We start from the raw sequence: 25,279 nt of genomic DNA on the forward strand, positions 1-25,279 counted from the left end.
CTAACTTCATGAGTCTTTACTCTTTCGACATGTTACAATCTGTCACACAACAGTATGAAAGAACTCTTGCAATTAAAGTCTATACTAGACGATAGAGCGTTCTAGACATAGATAGCGCAGGCTTCTTGACCGGTTCTAGGACAGTTTGATACTCGACATTTCGATACTCGACATTTCGATACCAGACATTTCGATACCGGACATTTCGCTACTGGACATTTTGTGACGGATTTTTCGTTACCGGTCATTTCGATACCACTATATATACATAAGGCATGAAACCAAATTATAACTATAAGTAAAGAGTTAAAAGTACAAATAAAAAAACTATAAACACTAAAAGGATTTATTTTGTAAAAAAGATACAAGTATAAATAAAAAATGAGACAAGCAACAATATTATCTGGTTAAAAATGTTTAATGTTATGAGCAATGCCACAAACATATTGGATTTTATTTGCAGGGTCATACTGTTCTAGCAATTTTCTTATACGCTGATTGGCGTCCCTGTATTTTTTTTTGGAGGTTACGCTGTCTCCACGATTGAGATGTGCAATTCTTGTTGCACTGAGAGCCTCTTCATGTTTTAAAGCAGTTATAAGGGACCAAATATTAGGATGCACATTTGTCATGGAGGTTCTTAGTGCATTATGGAATCCTTCAACATAGTTATTGGTGTGTGGCATACCATTTTCAATGGGTTCATGAACATTTCATAAACGAATAGGGAAGACTGGCTCGACTCTTCGCCTTCGTTGACCACGACCTCTCACTCCTCCAATATATGTTTCAAAATATGAAACAAGCTCTTGGGGAAAATCGTCGTCATCAGTTAATTCCTCGAAGCCATCAATAACATCGTCAATGGGAAGGAAAGCAGCAAGTGCGGATAAACATCTCACTTTTAAACTAAAATCATCATCTTGGTGATATTGCTGTTTAAAACCTATTGTTACAACTTGTTTGTAAAAATTTTGTGAGAGGTGAAATAGGCAACAGGTAACATCTGAACTAGGAAATATATCTAAGAAACTATTGATGGCCGCTTTTTCAAAATCCATCATCACAGTGGCTGGTTCGACATTATGCTTGCCTACACTCTTAATGATTTTGTTGTCACCATCACCAACATAGGTGTGTACACGGACTTTAGACAACCTATTTTCGCACTGCCAATATTGCTTGGAACCATCCTTATTAGTTTTGTGTTTATCATATATATAGTTTACATCATCCACTAATTTCTTTCAATTTTTAGTTGAAGCAATTAGACGAGGCATGGGTGATACAATAAAATATATATACAGTGAAACCTCTACATACGATTGTCCCAACATACGAATTTTCCAACATACAAAGTAAAATTCGACCAAATTTCTGTCTCAACATACGACGTAAACAATACGCTTACCCGTGGAATTTTCTCGAAAGCGTGCAGCGTAGTTTGTTGTTGACGCCGCTAGACTGCAGCACATCGGAGGGACGCCAATCGAGCGTCACCTTGATCAGTATTCTCATCGCGTGCGCATCGTGTGGTTGTCCTCTATTTGCTCAGTTTTAACAGTTTTTTATCTTGCCTTTTCACATGTTGTTTTCTGTGTTCCGTAATCATGGGTCCTAAAAAGCTTAGTTTCGGTTCAGGAAGTAGTAGCAGTGGTGAGAAAAAGAGGAAGTCTATGCTTTCATTAGAATTAAAGCATGAAATCATAGAAAGCATGAGCGAGGTGTACGTGTTAGCGATCTGGTTAAACAATATGGCCGGAATATGTCGACGATCTCGACGATCATAAAACAGAAGTTAGCCATTAAATCAGTGAAACCTTCGAAGGGGATCACGATTATTTCTAAACGTTGTAGCCCTACCCTTGAAGAGATGGAACGTCTTTTGTTAATGTGGATCAAAGACAAGGAGTTTGTTGGCGATACGATCACGGAAACGATCATTTGTGAGAAGGCCAGCGCTATCTACAGTGCAGGAATTCAAGGCGTCTCAAGGTTGGTTTGAGAAATTTAGGAAACGGACCGGGATTCATTCAGTTGTTCGTCATGGAGAAACTTCGAGTTCGGACACTAAGGCTGCTAAAGACTTTGTTAAAAAGTTCGAAAGCATCGTGGCGGAGGAAGGTTACGTAGATCAGCAGGTTTTCAACTGTTATGAAACCAGTCTGTTTTGGAAAAAGATGCCTAGTCGAACGTACATTACCGCTGAAGAGAAGAAAATGCCCGGACATAAGCCAATGAAGGATCGGTTGACTCTTGTGCTTTGTGCCAACGCCAGCGGGGACTGCAAAATTAAGCCTGTGTTAGTTTACCATACTGAAAACCATAGGGCATTTAAAGCACATAGAATTAATAAGGATCTGCTACATGTTCTATGGCGTTCTAATTCTAAAGCTTGGGTTACTAGGCATATCTTTGTGGAATGGGTAAACGTAGTTTTCGGCCCTGCTGTCAAGTAGTATCTTCAGGAAAGGAATTTGCCTTTGAAGTGCTTACTTTGTTTGGACAATGCACCCGCTCACCCCCCCCCCCCCCAGGACTCGAAGATATCATCGACGAATACAAATTTATCAGGGTGTTGTATCTTCCACCGAATACCACCCCTATCCTCCAGCCCATGGACCAGCAAGTCATCTCGAATTTTAAGAAGCTCTACACAAAGCACATATTTAAGCAGTGCTTTGATGTCACGCAAAGCACCAACTTAACTTTGTGTGAATTTTGGAGCCACTTCAATATCGTGCACTGCTTAAAGATCATTGATCAGGCTTAGGAGGGAGTAACTCGTCGGACCCTGAATTCCGCTTGGAAGAAACTTTGGCCTGATGCTGTTGCTCCCAGAAATTTCAAAGGTTTTGGCCCTGAGAATGAACCTATGCTTGCCGCCGAGGAAGACGTCGAAGAGATTGTATCCCTTGGCAAGTCCATGGGTCTGGAGGTCGATGAAGATGACATCACCAAACTCGTCGATGAGCATCACGAAGAGCTCACCACCGAGGAACTCAAGGAGCTGCAAGCAATGCAGCATGATGAGTTCCAAGCGCAGTTGAGTGAGTCGGAGGAGATCGAGGAGGTAGGCGAAATCTTAGGTACGGTGGAAATAAAACAGATGTTGGCATATCATCAACACGTTGTTGATTTCATCGACAAGCATCACCCACAGAAACTTTAGGTTTGCCGTGTTGTTGCGCAGTTCGATGATGTTTGCTTAACGCATTTTAGAAAAATCCTTAAAAGCCGTACAAAGCAACTTTCACTTGATAGTTTCTTTAAAAAATCTCTACTAAAACAGTCTAGTGATCATGATGAAAAGAAAGAAAGTGAAGCAAAGAAAAGGAAGACCGAATTGAGTGAAAGTGATGAAAATTAAAAATAGGAAAAGAAAAAATGTAAAAAAAAATATAAAATTAAAAAATGAAAAAAAAAATAAGCTAAGTTAAGTTAAAGTTCATGTAGTAGTGAAAGTTATCGTACACGTTATCGTACAAAGTCACCGTCCCTACCTCCTCGCTGATCTTCCGTCTCTTCCTGCGTAGAAGTCCCTACACCTGCGCTGGCCTGTCGCTAAGGTAAAGTGTTACATTACAACCCGTTTTTTATTTATTATTTCATTATTATTATTCTTTTTTTTGGTTTGTAATATGTATTTATTATACAGACATTGTATTAATGTATTGTGTAATTATGTGTAGCCATTTATTAAGGATTTATTATGGGTTTTTAGGCTGAGGAACGAATTAAATCAATTACCATGTATTCTTATGGGAATATTTGCTCCAACATACGATCGTTTTAACATACGAAGTAGTTTCTGGAACGAATTAAGATCGTATGTAGAGGTATCACTGTATATACGTATCTACAAATGCAGCAGCCGCAGTTGATAGCCAAGCGGTAGTAGTAGACTGAGAGTAATATATACATACATTTTCAGGTTCTGATCAATGTTTATATAGTTAAAAAGAATATTTAGACAACCAATTACAAGACAGTGAGGCAATTATTTAGACAACCAATTACAAGACAGTGAGGCAATTATTTAGACAACCAATTACAAGACAGTGAGGCAATTATTTAGACAACCAATTACAAGACAGTGAGGCAATTATTTAGACAACCAATTACAAGACAGTGAGGCAATTATTTAAACAACCAAATACAAGAACTTTATGGCAATTATTTAAACAACCAATTACAAAAACAGTATGGCAATCATTTAAACAACCACTTGCAGGAACAGTATGTCACTTAAAATAAACTCCAATATATTAGCGTACACACACACACACATATATATTATATATATATATATATATATATATATATATATATATATATATATATATATATATAATATATATATATATATATATATATATATATATATATATATATATATATATATATATATATATATATATATATATATATATATATATATATATATATATATATATATATATATATATATATATATATATAATATATATAATATATATATATATATATATATATATATATATATATATATATATATATATATATATATATATATATATATATATATATATATATATATATATATATATATATATATATATATATATATATATATATATATATATATATATATATATATATATATATATATATATATATATATATATATATATATATATATATATATATATATATATATATATATATATATATATATATATATATATATATATATATATATTATATATACTATATATATAATATATATATATATATATATATATATATATATATATATATATATATATTATATATACTATATATATATATATATTATATATATATATATATATATATATATATATATATATATATTATATATACTATATATATATTATATATATTATATATATATATATATATATATATATATATATATATATATATATATATATATATATATATATATAATTATATATACATATATATATTATATATATATATTAATTATATATATATATATATATATATATATATATATATATATATATATATATATATATATATATATATTAATTATATATATATATATAATATATAATATATATATAATATACAATATACAATATACAATACATACATACATACATACATACATATATATATATATATATATATATATATATATATATATATATATATATATATATATATATATATATATATATATATATATATATATATATATATATATATATAATATATATATAGTGGTATCGAAATGACCGGTAACGAAAAATCCTAGACACAAAATGTCCGGTATCAAAATGTCCGGTATCAAAATGTCCGGTATCGAAATGTCCGGTATCGAAATGTCCAGTATCAAACTGTCCGGTCACCTTCTTGACCGTGCACCAAAGATTCATGAATAGACTCTTAACCTCTTTGGTCTTGTCCCAATAAAACTCCATCGTTTTAATAGGGTAAAATCCCCTTCACAAACCAAACTCAAGAGGATAAAAGATCCCGAAAGATTTAGGCCATGGATGAGAAGGACGTTTGTTAATGATCCAGAATCCAGGTTGCAAGGCGCCTATGGCTTAACCAAAGTCCATGTCCTTGCTAAAAGATTGAACTTCACTGGCTCTCAACTATAGCAGACTTACTTAAAAAGTCTCCAAAGTTAGGCCTTAAAAAGAAACCAAGAGTAAAGGCTCGGATCTGTCACTACCGTGAAATTCCAGAAACGACCCCTAATTTCTAGGCTGGCGCATCTTGCTGACCCTTCCAAGTCATCTCAAATGACCTGAGAAGAACTATAAGGTCTTTATTTGATAGATGCAAACTTCTGCGTCTGCAGATACCTGTCCGCATACTCCTGTAACCCTTGATGGTCGAGGAGAAAAAAATGTTTTCTCCTTCTAAGGTCTAAGAAGAAACAGGCCGCTTGTCTTAGAGTAACTAAATGAAGAGCCCTTTAGCTCTACACTACTCCATAAAACACCCTATTTGGGTTGTAAAACCTTGAGGCAAAGAACCTTATACAAGCGACAGTCTCAGCTGTCTCTTCGAACAACCTCTTGATCATATGGGTTTTCCAAAATACTGGAGGCAGCTAGATGGTTTAAAATAAAGCATTCGTGATCCTGACACAGGAAAACACGGACTGATGACATGCTTTCAGCAAACACCCAGAATGATCCCAAAACGGGGCCAGTAAGGTTCCAGCCTGCTGTATATGCTCAGCAAGTCGTGAGAGAGACACGATCTAGACCTTCTCCCAACACACATCCATATCAGTCGCAAGAAACCGATACTGAAGCCAGGCCTGCTGAAAAGAAGCATCAACAACATGAATCTCATGCTATGAAGTTAAGACCTGATCGTGTGTAGCAACAAATGTTCAACACACTAAAAGTCAAAGTTTGACACGAGAAAGCGTTAGCTGTAAGGCGAGAGCGATGCGAAGAAAAAACAACAGTCTGTCCATACTGCTGTGAGCCAAAGACTAGACTGTATACGTCTAATGTGCGACTATAATGTCGCATGTGCTTGCACCCCCGTAAGGTGCTAGCGTGCTATATGCGTTCACCTTGTCGAGTGGATACAGCTCTCTCTGTATGTCTCGCCTGCTGTAAATCTACAGCGTGCTGCAAGTAGGCAACAGCATCGAGTCCGGTCATAGGCACAAAGAAACAACTGTTAGTCTATCCTGATGCGGAAAAACCTGACTGACCTTATCCAGTATATGTCCAGGGTGGCACATGCGCCTAGGTTGCTTAGGATTTCAGGTTGACATGTTTGTCGAGAGATGCTCGCGTGTAGCATGCGTCCGCATGAGTGGAGACGCGTATCCTGCAGATCGTGAGGATGGAACAACTAGTTGAAAGGATCAACTTTGACTGTCAGCGTCTGTGACCGCGTGCGTGTCTGTGTCGCTACAAGCGTATGCTCTAACGCCTCCCGCAACAAGAGCCTATCTTTGCGAGGAGACGCTGCATCGGAGAACTATGCTGTCTGATACTAACGGAAAACCATCCCTTTGATCTATGGTAGTCCTTACTCTTTCAGGAGAAAACATTTCCCCCTCCCCCCAAGAATCGTAAACGCTAAAAAGAGATGAAATTGACACTCGTGGGGCAGCTTGTGCGCCAACTCAAGCGTGAGCGAAGGCTAGAAGAGATCATCAACCGCAGCCCCGTGAGCAACCTGGGAGAGTCCCTATGACATTTCCAGCGCGCCTTGTGCATGACCTGAACGTATCCCATGCTATGAAAAACCGTTAACAGTAGTCGCTCGACCCTAGAAGAAAATATTAAACATTTTCTTAAACTGGGGCCAGAGAAGAAATGTAAACAGAAGCAGACTGAGCACCTCTTCTCTCGAAGAATTATGTGTCTTACTCAACATTGGCGCCGACACGTCGCCTTTTTCCAACAGAAAAAACTTCCGGCGAACATCAGTAACTGAGGTTTAAGTTACTAGAAAACATACGACTCCTGAAATGTCTCGGACGTATTGATTGTTGACGACCAAGTCTAGGATTTGCACCATTCTAAGAGGACAAACTCTTTCTTCCCTGACTGTGCTTCAGGTTCAAGAGGAAAAGCCAGGATTATATGTGATTCTTCTGACTTCCGCTCCTCTCGTGGAAGAAAAAACACTCAATTGCTTCTCATTTAGCAATCGCAACACACGTGCTGTGAGGGTAAGATCTGTTCGTGTTCCTACATGACGATTAACTTCCTAGTCTAGTAGACAGGAAAAATGTCGAACGTCATCCAATTAAAGCTGTGCTCTGATAAAATAGAAGACGTACGGACCAAGGGTCCGCTCCCTTCTTTTCCCAGGCCTGCCAAAAGCTGTTTAGCCTGGCACTCACCGCTGCTTGAAGGGGCGAGCAGTCGAGGCCTCGACTGGGCTCGACTACTCTTTCCTTTGCTCCTTGCCTCTGGTTTGAAAGTACTTCTCCCTGTAGGTTTACCTCGACAGGGCTAAGCAGAATGAGAATATGATGTCCCTTCCTAAGTTCTACGAAAAGAGAAGGACGTAGGCAAAACCTTACTGGTTGTTTTGGTAACCAAATCCTGAGTAGCCTTCTGAGTCAAATTTGCAGCCACTTCGTTAACTAAATCCTGCGGACAAAGAGACGAAGACATGGGTGAAAAAGGCAACTCCGATCTCTGACATGGAATGTCCCCCGCAAATCTGACATGGAATGACCCCCGCAAAGAGGAAGGAACAAGGTAGCTCTTTTCTTTATAACCCCTGCAGTAAACAAAGCAGCCAGCTCATTAGAACCATCCCTGACTGCCCTGTCCATACAAGACATAAGTTGGATAAGACTACTTGTGTCCTTGTCCTTCATCTCGGTTACTCTTCTGCTTAAGGCTCCCAGTGACCAGTCAAGTGAATTAAATACTGTACTGTACTTCAAACGCTCTGAACAATCCTTTCAAGGGATGGTCAAACTCCGACATTGACCACCACCCTTTAGTGTTTCTCATGGACAGGCGACGGGAAGAGTCCACCAGGTTTGAGAAGTCTCCCTGCGCAGACGCCGGAACTCCCAAACCCAAGACCTCCCCCGTATCATACCAAACGTTCGATATGGGTGCGCTTGCAATGTTCCATATCCACATCCAATTGACAGCCACTCGCCTTGAGTTTGCTGTCACGATTGATTTTATAATAGGATGAATCTAGCTGGCGCTGGTGCTCCGCCGCGTCCTGGCGCATAGCGCTCAGGCGATTCTCGCGCTACCGCTCGCTGGTCGCGCTGGCGTTCTGCCCATTCATGACTCGACTGGCGTGGGTCGCCACACTGGTGCTTGGCGCCTGTCTTGAGTTGTCGCCGACGCTCAGCGCCTTCATTAATTAGCTTCCGAGCCTCGTCACGCTTCTGCTCAGCTCCGCTTGCGCCTCGCGCCTGCTCTGATCCTGCCGCTTCGCGGCTCGCTACGCCATTTGGCGAACGTCATCACGCTTAGACTGACAATCGGCTGGATTCTCTTTTAATAGCTGCTGTGAAACAGCTCTGCAGAGACAAATCTACCTCGACCAGCAACTGAAGTGAAACTGGGAGACCGCCTGTGCGATATCACGTTAGTTTCAGAGACAACAGGCTGCTTGTGCGACAACGGGTCTATAACCGAAGACTAACACCCAGCCTCACTGCCAACAGTCGGTCAATAAGACTGCCTCATCGACGAGAGCTGTTGTTTGAAACGGAAATACGCAGAACAAATTTAATTTTGTTTTCAGTTTAGCGCCTGAAAAGCGCATATAATATTTGACAACACTAATCCTCGCTTTATCTATAACGATAAGCGATCTGTGGAATGACAGAAAAAGCTCAAGAGTACTTCTGTTCGGTCTTAAAAGACTGTAGCGCCCGGCTACCCTCTCGATTCCTTTCGTCGTTCGACTTAACTTCTCCCCTTCTGGGAGCTTGACAGAGGTCTAAGACTAGGATAACGACAGGTCCGAACAGAAGCACTCACTACTGAATAAAATTCACTGCGTAATTTAACACTAAAAATTTCATTCTATTTTTGGTTAAAAGAAAGTTTCATAATCATTTGAAAACCAAAATATACGTTCTCTCAAACGAAATGAACTCTTTAAGAGAGACTTACAATTCTCTCCATCGTTCAAATGGGAAGGAAAATTCACTGAATCCCATATAAATGCAGCGAAAAATTATATATTAAATATTACCTTAATAGGTATATTCATAAAATAAATAAAACCTTTAAATTAAGGAATTCCAATAAGAAATGAATCATCACTCGTATTCATTGGAACATTTACACTTAATATACGAACAATCTTAGTATTCCACTAAGGAAACAAACATAAATAGAATCGTGTGCTACATCGATTCGTATAAACATTAAGTGAAATTTAACTGACAGGATCAATTAATTTCAAAATAAAATATTCCTTTTATATAGTACAACTGAAAAACTTGAGAAGTAAGAAGAATGCACTATTCATAAAATCTCTACGAAATATTGTAACAATACTGATAACTGCGTAACAACTGAACGCTAGTTAATCTTTGCAAACAGATTGAAGATTACCTCAAGAAGACTATTAGAAGGATATTTTCTTAGATTAATAATCCTTTAATTAAATCTTTAACTTAATATTTCAAAAGAAAGTATCCACTTATAATTCTTTGTAAAAAGCAAGTCGGACTTATAGCCTACGACATAAGGCTGTGGCGTCATCAATGGACAAGATGTTTACCTTTCGTCATATGCTTTTGTGAGGTTTAAAATAGGTCGAAAAACTTTTTAATCTTACCTTTTAAGTTATAAATACGTGATCACAGTTCAAATAAAACGAAAAAGCAAAAGCCTAAACTCAAAAAACGTTACAGTAATACATCACCACATAACGTCCAAACAGAGTAAAAAGCGAGACAGAATATCCAATAGAACCGACCGCCATAGCGGCAGGGAAAATCTGAAGAGGTTGGGTATAGTTCTACTTCTTGTACCGTGAGGGCACTAGTGCACACCTGGCATATCTGCGAGAGCCGCGCGAGATTTTGAATTTCCTACCGAGGCGTCAGGGACATTAGCCATTCTTATATAACCAGCGGGTAAGTTTTATATTTAAAAACAATGAATAGAAATCACTGTATAAAAACAATGAATAATAGAAATCACTGTATAAAACGAAAATGAATAGAAATCACTGTATAAAAACAATGAACAATAGAAATCACTGTATAAAACAATGAATAGAAACCACTGCATAGAAACAATGAATAGAAATCACTGTTTAAAAACAATGAACAATATAAATCACTATATGAAAACAATGAACGATAGAAATAACTGTATAAAAGCAATGAATAGAAATCACTGTATAAAAACAAAGAATAAAAACAATGAATAGCAATCACTCTATAAAAACAATGAATAAAGATCACTATATAAAAACAATGAACAAAAGAAGTCACAGTATGAAACAATGAACAATAGAAATCACTGTATAAAAACATGAACAATAGAAATCACTGTATAAAAGGTCCTTCCCCTAGGGGCACCTCATTTGATTGAGTTGAACTTCAAGATACAATAGTATATTAAGTGAATTTAAGATTAAAAATCTGGACTTGATACATCGTTTTAAAAACATACATTATACTGTATAATCAGGGTGAAGACCTATAGATGCTAAAATGATTGTTTGTAAAACACAAGCCATTTAACATTAGTACCAAAAATTTTTTCTGATCTATAATAGTAAGTACTATGATCAAGTATTTGTATCACTGCAAAAGCTAAATAGAAATTATAGCTATAAATCATCTGGAAGTACAAATTCAAGTAGCATGAAAATGTAATCTCAAATGTGCTTAGAAGAATGACAAACTTGCAAGAATTGTGGTCAAATCAAATTAGATATTAAATGACACACAGCTGAAAATCATATAACATTTTTCTATAGTCCTGATAAAAAAAGATAATACCAACACTCTTATACCTCGTATAAATACGAAAAAAAAACATATAAGTACAATTGGTGACAAAGAGTGAAATTTAATACTGAGGCTTCTAATAAATTTAGTATGACAAAAGACTGAAATGTTGATCAAAGTGATTGAAGATGTGAGGCTTCAAGTAAATTTAATATGACACAAGTTTGCAAGAGACTGAGAGGTTGTTCTATTGAAGTTGTGATTCAGTAATATTCTAAGTTGAAAATAAAGTATAACTTAATTTTACGCTTTGTTCTTTGTAAAAAAAAATGTCATATAAAAACTGACAGCAGCATTTATGATTGTTAAGACTTGATCTGTATAATGGCAAAGACAGCAACAGATTTTAGGATTTATAAAAAAAAATATTAGTTTAGCAGATGAATTCTAACAGCCAACTTTAACAGATTACGCAATATCAAGGTACTTAGAGCCCCACTGTAAATAGATCTACATAATAATTTCGAAAATTACTAATTTTCCCCACACCTAAATCCATGGTACATATACTTTTTTTTTCATGAAATCATAGATTCTAATTTCCATTTGAACAGTAGAACAAAATTTTTCTTGTGATTGATTTTGAAAATTACTAATTTTCCCCACACCTAAATCCATGGCATGTATATTTTTTTTTTTTATGAAGTCACAGATTCTAATTTCCATTTGAACAGTAGAACAAAAGTTTCCTTGTGATTATTTTGTTATTGATTGCCTGGCCCTTACAGCCAAGCATGGGCTCTTGCAATAATGCAGCCCGTAGTCTTGTAATTAATGTACGTCGCCATTACATCTGCCGTTAGTCAGGTCAATTTCAAGCAAATGACCAATTATATCCTGAAAAAATATATAATGAATTACTACTCTAACAATTTAGGACAAATTAGAAGCCTTGATAGGCAAACTGAAACATATAATAAAATCACATAAAAAGTGCTATTAGTTAAGACTAGAGCAAAGAAAATCTTTTTGCTTTTCATAACTAGCGCATATGCGTTTAATTGATTTAGTTTATAAATAGAAATGTTTTAAAATTAATAATTTAGATTTTATATAAATATGCAAATTTGGAAGTAATTTCAATTTTTCATAACCATATAAACCTGAACTCTCTACAATGGATTTATTGTTCCGGCATAGCTGAAAACTAACTATAAACTAAGAGGTAAACAACACGCTACTAGTTGGCGGGGTTAGATCAGTCGCCCCGCTCACACACTCATCTAGTATTACTTTAGATTGCTAGCACGACTTTCTAGGGGGACAGGTGATGGAGGGCCAAGTATGAGTAAAGAGCTTGGGGTTGTACCCCAAGAGAGGGGAAGATGAAGGAAGAAAAGACCTTTCATCCCAGACTAACGCTGGGTAACGACTGACTGCAACTTGTTCTGTAAGGGAGCCGAGGCAACTTACACCGCTTTTTGTGTTGCCACCACAGCATCTATGGAGAAGATATCCAGGTTCCTGCGAGTAACGGTTTGCAGGTAATAGGTTGTAAAGGTATTCTGGTGATGCCAGAATGACCTGCACAACAGAGAAGTTTCATTTGAATGTTAGGGCAGTGCTTAGTCCCTAACAAAAGGAGCTCTGCGTATTCGTTCGTGATGAGGAGAGCCACGGTACCAGGCACAGCCCATGAATTGTGGAATCCTTGTTGAGAACATCTTTTAGAGATTCTTCTCTTGACCCTGCCAGAGCTTTCTCTGAACTCATGCCTCAATACTCTCGAATCATTGAAAAGGGAGGTCAACGGTTACACGGAGACTCCCCCTTCGGAGAGATCCAAAATTACGGTCCGCACCAGGATTCTGAGTCTTGGCTGTGCAACTCAGACACACACTTGAGTGTAATTTGTCCCCCATTAACTTGGCTGGGCTATGTCGAGGAAGAGACCATTCCTTGCAGATTTTCCTAATAGAGACCCACACAAGAAAGAAGAACAGACTTAAAGAGTCAAGCCATGATCTGACGACTGACAAGTGGTAAGAAAGTGATCCTTTCCAAAAGCATGGTACAGGAACTATGCCCCGAGGAGGTGGTTTAACTTCCGATTGAGAACAAATAAGCTCGACAAGTTGTATGAAGGGACAATTCTGTCGAGGAGTAAATGAAAACCTTGTTCATTCTAAAGACTAACCTCAAGGCAGTACAGTAGTTAATCATAGCCGCGACTGAGCTAGGTAATGTTATCAGCAAGGGTTTGAAGTTCATCAAACAGAGCATATAAGCTGAAAAGAAAGCACAATAACTAATAGGTTACATAAAGACACAATTCAAATACAGAAACAAAGACACTGTACTACAGCTGTACACATCACTATGAAGACCCCATCTAGAACATGAGTTCAATTCTGGGCTCCAACTATTCAGAGGGATAGACTGGAAGCAGTTCAAGCTAAGGATGGTAATCTCTACCTCCCAACTCAGGGGTCTCATTTGCTCTGATCCTACAGGAATCAAGTCTGGAGAATCTGTACTAATACCGAAAGGTTTTCAGTTGCCACTAGAGGGGACTAAAGTTACGACATTCACCAGGAACCAGACGTTCCCAGAAAATCAGTAACACCAACAAGCGCAGACGTCACTGCACCAGTAAGAAGTCTTGTTTGAGGAAGGAACCTGCCACTTCCCCGGGTCTTTTTTCTGATTGGACAAAACGACTTTGCCTCTTTTGAGGTCATTTACCTTTCTAGATATGCCAGTTTTCATGAAAGTTGTGGGGATGAATTCTAGCTGTTTTTGCCAATCCCCAACCGAGGCAAAACCCGGAAGATTGACTCAGTATTGAAGAAGAATCTCCCCTAAGTCTGCTTGAATCAATCACTAATTTAAGCAGGGTGGATGCCATTGGCACTCTCTCTCTCCAAAAAAAAATTCCACTTTCAACTAATTTTCAGAGATTATCAAGTAATTCTGTAAGTGATATCCTAGCCATGCTTATGAACAAATCTTCACAATATTCAGCAAGGGAACCCCCAAATATATCTATAAAAGAGATTTAATAAAAAATAAAGAATTTGTACCATTATGGGTGATTCTACTCTAAGACCCTCCTTATGAACTTTCTATTCCTTGAGGATGTTTTGATTTACTTACTTTAGAATTACAAGCTTAGCACAGTCTTATCAGTAAAACTGAACTAGAACTCATACTTACAAATAGGTACCATGATTACTGTTTATAGACAAACCTAAGAAGATCATTTTCTTACCTTTACATTTTATAAGGAAATATATCAGTTAATGGATGGGAAGAGTCCGTGTAAAATTTAATTTACAGTGCATTTTAATGTTTACCATAATAATTTCATGTAAATTTACATGGCAACTATCTACTCACAAAGCTCTAGTAATCAATCTATTTTTGGGTGAGATGGCAATGTCGTCCTGCATGGCAGCTTCCTACAGTATAATATTTCTGCGAGTGATATTACCAGAGAATCACTGTCAGGTATCACGGGGTTCTAACCCCCGGAACGACTATCCCAAGATATCGTGTATAATCAGGGACTTATCCGAAGATAACCATAGATATCTGCACCCCCAATAGACTTTACCCTGTCTAATCTACTAAGGGGAAGGATAAGTACCTGAATGTGAGAAAATAACTTTGCTAAAAGAAACTTCTTGATGATTGAGAATTAGTTATACCTTTTTATCCGAAAAAGAAGTAGTGCAAATTCCTCACTTAAATGTTATCCTACTACCATATTTGTAACACTTTGCATGGTGCCTCCAAAGTCTTTAATAAGATACCCTTTATATGAATACAACATGAAGTAGAAGTTAATTCTCTCCTGAAGATTTAAATTATTTTCTTTCTGCAAGACTAAAATCCATGTATAATGGAGGTATGGAACACGGTAAACTTCCCTCATAATTCATATACTAAAGATAAAATAAATATTTACATTTAAAACCTTAACTAGAGACTACAGTATATAATACAACTTGCTAGCATTCGGTGTTGGGTAAAATTATAACGTTTATATAAGAAATTGCATAAAGATAATTTGGTGAATTAATTGGTTTATGCTATCTTAATTGAACCTAAAAGTTGAAGTCTATTGCTAGAAATAGTTATACTTCAGTCCTGGAAGGAAATTGTAATATTACTCAAATATATCCTGTTATAATAATCAAGCAGCTGGACTCGCCTCAAACATCAAACATCTCAGGTGAAATCAGTTTATGAATAACTTTTGTGAGTATGGGAAGTGAATGAATGAATGAATGATTTTAAGTTATCTGGGTATGGGAAGTGAAATACTAGACTTAAAAAGGATCTATTGGCCTATATGTTATTTATTTTACATTTTTGCTGGAATATTATTACAATGATTAATTATTCTACAAGTATCATACTACAGGTTTAAGAAATATGGCTTTCTATGATCCTAAGGCAGTGTCTAAAATCTATAATCCATGAAAGTATACTATATAATCTTACATTAGCTACTGCATCACTGAAAAGACCTTTTGAGAATTGGCATTTTGAGAAATATTTGTATATCTAGAATGACCTGGTAGTATACAGACACAAATTAATGATGTATAGTAATGAAAAAATCTATGATAATCTCACGAAAAACTAATTTGAGAACAATCTCACTTCAAGAGAAGTTATGCGATACTGGACTTTTTTTTTTCAGATAGTATATGCTCATCTCTATAAACCACCTTCCATAGATATTCACTACCTACTCTGTAACCTAAAAAACTAATTAAAATAATGAAAATTTTAACTTATCTTTAAACTGATGTCAGTGAAATGTAATAGTCCCCATCCTTGCTATCAGCTTTAATCTATATATGAATAATTTCATCTTGTGCCATCAGCGTTCCTTTAGTTACCATGTCTTTCCCATATTATTAGGGGAATCAAGTAACAAACTAGAAAGTTTTTTGTTTACTGACTTCGGCTTCTGGATTTCAAATATGCAGGTAAACATAAGCTTCTGAAAGAAAAGAAAAATATCTTTACTCCATATGGTCTTCACTTTCGAATCATAGCCTGGCTCTTGATAATCAATGTGATACATAAGATTCTTTTTAGTATCATTCATCAGAATAAATGGTATATTCAATTTTATCTTTAGAGATCAAGATAACAATTTTGAACCTTGAACTTGACCATGCAGTTATTGACAAAAACATCTGAAGGAAGAACAGTGCTAATACTTTTAGCATCCTGCTTTTCCAACTAGGGTTGTAGCTTGTCTAATAATAATAATAATAATAATAATAATAATAATAATAATAATAATAATAATAATAATAATAATAACAAGTGAGCAAGTCCTGAACGCGGACATGGTCCTCGTAGAGGACATACCTCCGCCAAGGTGACCTAGAGCGCCATATGTCCTAGAATCATGAATTGATGTGACTTCGACTTTCAAGTAACGTTTGACCTTTAATTTAGCTTAACCATTCAATGGCCTTGGCAGTTACCTGACACTGAGGTTGAAGGACTTTTGACCTTCAGGTGACCTTGACCTTCACGTGACCTTGACCTTCACGTGACCTTGACCTTCAAGTGACCTGCTTGACTTTTGACCTTCAAGTGATCTTTGTTCATTTGCCACTGATACTTAATATGACATTGATATAATGCACCAATATGACCTTGACCTTTGACCTTTATAAATTTGAACATCACCCATGGGTTGCGCCTGGACTAGGACTTCCCTGTTGGCTTATGCAAAAGTCAGTGCTTTATTTCTGTCTCTTGATATGGCCACTTATGTCATAGTGACACCAGTGACCCCTGTGACCTTGACCTTGGGGTGACCTTGACCAAAATTTAATCAGTTCTTCCATACACATTGGGGAACTACTTGGCCAAGTTTGAAGTGATTCCGTGTAGAAATGTGGCCTCTACGTTGTCCACAGACAGACAGACAGACAAACAAACAAACAAACAAACCGAACCGAAAACATAACCTCCTGGCGGAGGTAATAATAACTAAAGTCCATGAAAAAAAACAAGACTAACAAAATTATCCAAAACTAAAGTAGCAGTCATGTATAATATGAAGATTGGTGCTTTGATAAGATCCTTATTCTTTCAACAATAGTTTTATGAGTACTATTCCTAGTAAGGTTTCCAGTATCATTATTGCATTGATAATATTGCATTTGAAGTATTAAGAAGTGAATAGATTAAATTCTCACAATTATACAGATAAATAGTTAATTAGATATAATTATATATCCCTGTATCGTGATACTGCTTTCTGCAAGGTGACAGGCATGAAGTTGGAAAAGATTGTAAATATATTATCTATATAGAGACAAGTATATTAATCAAGGGGTAAATACAGGCAGTTTTGGTTTTACACCATTCAGGAGTTTGGTATACAGAGACTAGCTTGTTTGAACTACAGAACTTTGAAATAGTTTGTAATTTTGATTTTAACTAGCAGAACCCGTGTAAATTACACGAAATGATATTTTCAACACTAATTATCTTGTTCCTAACCTATACACGTTTGAATAAAATGACCCGAGATTAATTTTTGTAATCTAGGTTATGGAAATTGATAGAACTCAATTTTTTCTCTAATATTTAAAAAAAAAATCAGGTGCTAAAGACAAAATTTGGAAAACTATATAAGATGTGCTTTGGTTAAGTAATCAAAGTCTAATGTGAATTTGTAAGAGTATACCATGAAATTATTTCTGTTTTCTTTACAGCGTGACACAAAAAAAAATAACACGCTATCGTATTAAGGGGATCTGCCGGTTTCCGACTTTTTTAACGACAGGTTGTTGATATATAGGGGGTTTGTTAAAGGATATTGTGTGGAACTTTTGGGGAATTTTTTTTTGTTCAGTGACCTTAGGTTTTGTGACGCCAGAGCTTTTTTCGGCCAAAAATGGCCATTTTCAAAATGCATCTCCTCCTTTGATTTTTGGTTTTAAGGGATGAGATTTGAACCATGTATAAAACACATATGGACCTTCGATTTTAAGCAGGGGATTTTTCATTTTTCAATTATTTTTCAAGATATAAATTTTTTTTTTTTCTTATGAAATTTTCCCGGAAAAATTACAGGAAAAATTTACCAAAAATCAGAAACTCAAAATATTAAAAATCCCCGGCTTTTTTTTAATCTACCATGTTTCCCCATATTATATATGAAATTACATTAAGATTGGTCCAATACTAAGGGAGGAGATACATTTTGAAGGTGAAAAACTTGTTTTGAGGAACGGGCCTTCGAAGTTTTAGGTACATAAAAAAAAAGTAAAAGACTGTGTTGCCATTAATTTTATGTTTTTTTTTTTTTTTTTGAGTATTAACTGTATTTCAAATCTTATTTTTAATGTTTATTGCTTTAATGCAAAAGTATTATGAATAGAAATATTAATCAATTGATTATCTTTGTGCCTAAGACATATTATAAATTTCAGGCTCCTGGTCCCCCCTTATCTGATCTTGTTATAAGGTATTACTCTAGGGTATCATAGTTGCCTCTGCATTTAGGGCATATCTTTTTTATTAGTGTCTCAAATCCATCCCTTGCCAAATGGATCCTCGGAATTACTTTGCATCTACAATTCGGTATTTGTGATTCAAGTAATTTTTCAAGTCTTGCTTCACTTATTATTATCATTTTATTTTCACTATCGTTGATAATATCAGCCTCCGATCCACTGCATTCTTCTTCTAAAATATCTTTGCCCTTTAGCAGTGATGAACGAATAGAGAGACGATTAGGGGTGGATGTGGTTGGTCTCTGGCCAGCAGTGATGTTAGCGTGCGCCATTTGCTGCGCGGCCCCTTTCTCTCTCGTCGTCGCTTCATTCCCCTCTATGGCATTAGTTTCTTGAATTCTCTGTTCTACTTCTTCGATGGCTACATCAAATTGGCGTTTCCGCATTCTAGAAGCATGAAGTGAACTCTTGCGCCTTTTAGGCATGGTGAAAAACTAAAAACACCGCAGAAAAAAACAGAGTTCAGTCAAGGCTAGCGAGCATGAAAAAATGCGACCTTATTACGTGAAGATTTATAGGCAACTGAGCCTCGTGGGTGTTTTGTCTTGTCTAGTTATAACCAGAAAGGTGCCAATTAGGATATTATTTACATTATATATTTCATTTCAAAGGAAGTTTTTGTAACATATATCACAAAATCTATACCAAACTAAATAATTTGCGCTACTGGTGTTTTCTGTGTATAAAGTTATTGTTACATTTCAGGCCATAACTAGAAAAGTAAGGCGAATTTTAGCATAATACTTCGTGCACACATTCTTGAATGCTCTATGAAGCCATAGAATTTTTTTCAGCAAATCGAATATGTTTCATATTTTTTCGGTTTTTTAGGCGGCCGATCCCCTTAATATATATATGTACAGCTTTTCAAATACCAAATATCAATGGTTTTTTTTCTAATTAGTGTGTTGATTGAGTAATTCAAAATATCGTCATCTTGACGGCTCTTAAAAGCATAAAGAATATATAAACACGAATAGTACAGAAAGTATCACCAAATATCAACACAAATTCTAAGGAAAATATCTCATATACATAAACCCATGTTTCCCTGCCTACATAACACTGGGCTGTTCAACTATTATTATATAGCAGCAACCACTTGAAAATGCTGAATTCATATGTTAATGAACCTACCTTTTCAGTAATAAAACTACACTCAATACGGCCAAAATATGTTATCTCCAACACTTAATCTGTTGTTGCAGATATAAAGTCACCAAGAATTCAATTTTTCAGTTATCAAACCTAAATTTTCAAGGTTCTCTTAATTCTTTGCAAAATATCAAAATGTTTAGAAAAATACAATAGCAATGTCAATAGTCTTTGACAAAATTCAAAGATAGAGTTCAGAAACCATACACAAGTAACCTAACGAGACCCCATCAGTCCCTTTTCTTGACTGACGGACCGACGTTATCACCGTTGCGACACAGGCAGAATGTAGATCCGATGAACTACTCATAGGATACCAATTTGAACATTTATAAACAAATTAAAATGTAATACAAAACCTATGTACTCATCAATTTTAAAGATAGGGTCTGTCGCTCAAATCGAACCACATTTCCTATAAAAACTTTGGGTGACCCCTTAGTTAAATTAAGTTCTGTCACTCAAATTGAACCACATTCCTCAAAAAAAAAAAGGATGGGATGACCTACCTTCGAGAGGACAGACTATTATAGACCATATTTTTTTTTTTTTATGAGGATTAGATACACTAATTTTCCTATAAATTCTTTGGTAACTGTTACTCAGTACATCAAAGACAAATATAGATTAGATGATGGAATGAGGACCATATTGTTTAGTGCACCAACTAGTACAAACACAGCTATTAGGTTGGCCTAAAACTTTAAATATCATTGAATAGCAAAGCTGTTAAACTAACTATATATTCATAATGTTATAAGAGTGAAAAATTTGGATTTAAAAGTACAGTAACTTTATGGGAAATTGCGCCATTAAAACTGTATTCCATAATTCGAGATTAATATGTTATTTTCATTAGTAAAATAAATTTTTGAATATACTTACCCGATGATCATGTAGCTGTCAACTATGTTGCCCAACAGAAATCTACGGTCGGGATACGCCAGCGATCGCTATACAGGTGGGGGTGTACACAACAGCGCCATCTGTGAGTAGGTACTCAAGTACTTCTTGTCAACAAGAACTCAATTTTCTCCTCGGTCCACTGGTTCTCTATGGGGAGGAAGGGCGGGTCCTTAAATTCATGATCATCGGGTAAGTATATTAAAAAATTTATTTTACTAATGAAAATAACATTTTTCAATATTAATCTTACCCGATGATCATGTAGCTGATTCACACCCAGGGTGGTGGGTGGAGACCAGCATACATGTTAACAAAGAAGCTAAGTATCCCGTATCTTATTTTAGCCGTTATTCAAAATAACAAACATAAAATAAATAAGTACCTGGTAAGGAAGTCGACTTGAACCATTACTCTGCCTTTTTAAGTACGTCTTCCTTACTGAGCCTAGCGATCCTCTTAGGATGCTGAGCGACTCCTAGGTGCTGAAGTATGAAGGGCTGCAACCCATACTAAAGGACCTCATCACAACCTCTAATCTAGGCGCTTCTCAAGAAAGAATTTGACCACCCGCCAAATCAACCAGGATGCGGAAGGCTTCTTAGCCTTCCGGACAACCCAGAAATATTTCAAGAGAAAGATTAAAAAGGTTCTGGAATTAGGGAATTGTAGTGGTGGAGCCCCCACCACTACTGCACTCGTTGCTACGAATGGTCCCAGAGTGTAGCAGTTCTCGTAAAGAGACTGGACATTCTTAAGATAAAAAACGCGAACACTGATTAGCTTTTCCAAAAGGTTGCGTCGAAAATATTTTGCAGAGATCTATTTTATTAAAAGGTCACGGAAGCTGTGATAGCTCTAACTTCGTGTGTCCTTACCTTCAGCCAAGCTTGGTCTTCCTCATTCAGAAGGGAATGAGCTTCTCGTATAAACAGTCTGAAAATAATAGGATAAAGAATTCTCTGACATAGGCAAAGATGAATTCTTAACTGAACACCATAAAGCTTCGGACGGGCCTCGTAAAGGTTTTTAAAATAGAACTTAAGAGCTCTACAGGACATAATACTCTTTCTAGTTCATTTCCAACCATATCGATAAGTTTAGAATAACGAACGATATTGGTCAAGGCCGAGAAGGCAGCTCGTGTTTGGCTAGAAAACCAAGATGTAGAACATGTAGCCGTTTCGGATGAAAATCCGATGTTCTTGCTGAAGGCATGAATCTCACTGACTCTTTTAGCTGGTAAAGCATATCAGGAAAAGAGTCTTAAAGGTGAGATCTTTCAGGGAGGCCGATTGAAGTGGTTCGAACCTGTCTAACATAAGGAATCTTAGAACCACGTCTAAATTCCAACCAGGTGTAACCAAACGACGCTCCTTCGTGGTCTCAAAAGACTTAAGGAGGTCCTGTAGATCTTTATTGTTAAAAAGATCTAAGCCTCTGTGACGGAAGACTGATGCCAACATGCTTCTGTAACCCTTGAAAGTGGGAGCTGAAAGAGATCGCTCTTTTCTCAGATATAAGAGGAAGTCAGCTATTTGAGTTACAGAGGTACTGGTCGAGGATACGGATACTGACTTGCACCAGTTTAGGAAGATTCCCCACTTCGATTGGTAGACTCTAAGGGTGGATGTTCTCCTTGCTCTAACAATCGCTCTGGTTGCCTCCTTCGAAAAACCTCTAGTTCTCGAGAGTCTTTCGATACTCTGAAGGCAGTGAGACGAAGAGCATGGAGGCCTTGGAGTACCTTCTTACGCGTGGCAGACGTAGCAGGTCCACCCTTAGGGGAAGAGTTCTGGGAACGTCTACTAGCCATCGAAGTACCTCGGTAAGTTATTCTCTCGCGGGCCAGAGGGAAGCAACTAGTGTCAACTTTGTCCCAACGTGAGAGGCGAACTTCTGCAGTACCTTGTTGACAATCTAGAACGGAGGGAATGCATATAGATCTAGATGAGACTAATCTAGTAGAAAGGCATCTAAAAGAACCACTGCTGGGTCCGGGATAGGTGAGCAAAGTATTGAGAGCCTCTTGGACATCGAGGTTGCGAAGAGATCTATGGTTGGCTGGCCCCAGGTGACCCAAAGTCTCTTGCATACATCTCTGTGGAGGGTCCAATATGTTGGAATTATTGTCCCTTCCTACTGAGACAAACTGCTAAGACATTCAAGTTGCCTTGGAAGAAATTTGTTACTAGTGAAAAGTCTAGACCTGTTGAACAGGAGAGGAGGTCACTAGCGAACTCGCACCATGTCAGAGAGTAGGTCCCTCCTTGCTAGGAGATGAACATCAAAGCAGGGAGTTGTCCGTGTTGACCTCCATTACTTTGTCTTGAAGGAGAGACCTGAAGCTTTTCCAGGTCAGACGTACTGCCAGAAGCTTCTTGCAGTTAAAATGCATTGTCCTTTGACGCGAGTTCCATAATCCCGAGCATTCCCTACCGCCTAAGGTCGCACCCCAGCCTACGTCCGATGCGTCTGAGAAGAGAACGTGGTTGGGAGTCTGAACAGTCAGGGGAAGACCCTATAAAAGGTTGATAAAGTCCTTTCCTCAGGTCAGACCAGACTTATCTTCCGGAAACCGGGATCGAGACCGCTTCTAGCGTCTTGTCCTTTTCCAGTGAAGAGCTAGATGAAACCGAAGAGGACGGAGGTGTAGTCTTCCAAGTGACACCAATTGCACCACGGATGACAGTGTCCTAACCAGACTCATCCACAGCCTGACAGGGCCGTATTCCTTCTTCAGCATCTTCTGGATGGATAGCAGGGCTGGGGATTGATCTTCTTGTTCAGCCATGTCCTCATCAGAGGGTTCCTCATCCGAAACTGATGAGGAAACGGCAACGGAGTGGGCAACGTCTGACTCGCTGAATCCGGTCGCACTGGTGGATGCGTGACGGAGCCGGACACAAGATCATGGTACTGCTGCACAGTCTGTGAACTGTCAACCATGGGGAAGCGAGGAAGTACAGCGACAACCCGAAACTGTCTAGACTGTCTGGGTAGTACAGACACCCCCTTATCGGGTTGCTGAGGTTGCCGCACTGCGTCACAACAAGTCACCTCTGCTGGTTGTTGAACGTCTTCCCAGTGACACACTGAACGTCCACAACCACCTCCGAGAGTAGCATAACATCAACATGCGACTGGCAACCCACACTGGGTCGCACCGGTGGAGGAACCATCTCAACTGGCGGACGTGAGTAGGATACCTCAGCGTCAACAGGGCGTACAACCAACCGGTAGGAAGGTCGTTGGCAAGAAGGGTCTTCTCCGTAAAAAATCCTCTATCAAGGACTAAGCTTGGACTGCATGTCTTGCAACAAAGCCCAAGGTCTATGGGAGCAGGTGTGGCAACAGACGGGGTTAGCGACTGAAGCGGAACCATTTACCCTCCCTGGAAGCATGTTATGCTTAAATAAAAGTCCATAGGAGGCTAAGCAGCTTAAGGCTCCTCTCCAAATGACAGTCCTCAAGGGAATATCAGAAGGAGGGAGAACAGCACTTTCTCATTTATGAAACTGCTTGACAGTCTGTGAACTGTCAAAAACTGAACTGTCAACCACAACAGGAGCGTGAGGACATACAGCACTGGTGTATAAGTAGCAGACCAGAAGGCAACGTCATGTAACTGTTTGACAGTCTGTGAGTTGGCAACAACCAAAGTTGTGTGGGGAAGCCTCAACTCCTGACTGACTAGTTTGCTGCGGGCGAGTGGCGGTAACCACAGTGTGTTGCGGAGGCTGACACACCGTGTCAAAACACGGCAGCTTGTGGTAGCTCACGCACGGCAATGGAGTGCTCTGTGTGTGGGAGTCATCATACATCTGGCAGGGTTGACTGTGCATGGGTGGAGGAGCTCTCACAACAAGAGTGTGAGAGCAGGAAGCCATGCCGGGCGCACAACCGTGGGAGGTGTAGGCCCACGGGTGCATCGTCAACCTTCTCCGCAGTCGGAGTGTGGGAGCTGGCAACAACAAAAGCAGAGTGCTGGTGCGTGGGAGGGGCTGCGGTGGGTTGAGGAGCATGCGGTATGGTATGAGGAGCATGCTGTAAGGTATGCGGCTCATGCTGCATGGTATGCGGAGCATGCTGTAAGGTATGCAGAGCATGCTGCATGGGCTGCGGAGAATGCCGCATAGTGCTGGAACCCGGCAGCTCTACAGAACCTTCCCACTGCTGATGCGGTAGCTCACGCATGTTAGCAGATGGTGCAGCAAGAACA

At 37.9% G+C, this 25,279-nt stretch overlaps 1 long non-coding RNA gene across 2 annotated transcripts in view; it reads right to left on the bottom strand.

Annotated features, from left to right (window-relative positions):
- Positions 1-11,497: 11,497 nt before the first annotated feature.
- Positions 11,498-25,279, bottom strand: part of LOC137629040 (uncharacterized) — a 41,592-nt gene continuing 27,810 nt past the window's right edge. Inside the window, exon 3 of one of the 2 annotated variants that reach the window (XR_011041428.1) lies at positions 11,498-12,334. This is a non-coding gene — a long non-coding RNA (uncharacterized lncRNA). Of the gene's footprint in view, positions 12,335-16,270; positions 16,455-25,279 lie in introns of those variants that run through there. The other variant, XR_011041429.1, reaches the window with a different exon arrangement.

This window comes from Palaemon carinicauda, chromosome 37 (genome assembly GCF_036898095.1).
Source record: "Palaemon carinicauda isolate YSFRI2023 chromosome 37, ASM3689809v2, whole genome shotgun sequence".
Classification (NCBI taxonomy): domain Eukaryota; kingdom Metazoa; phylum Arthropoda; class Malacostraca; order Decapoda; family Palaemonidae; genus Palaemon; species Palaemon carinicauda.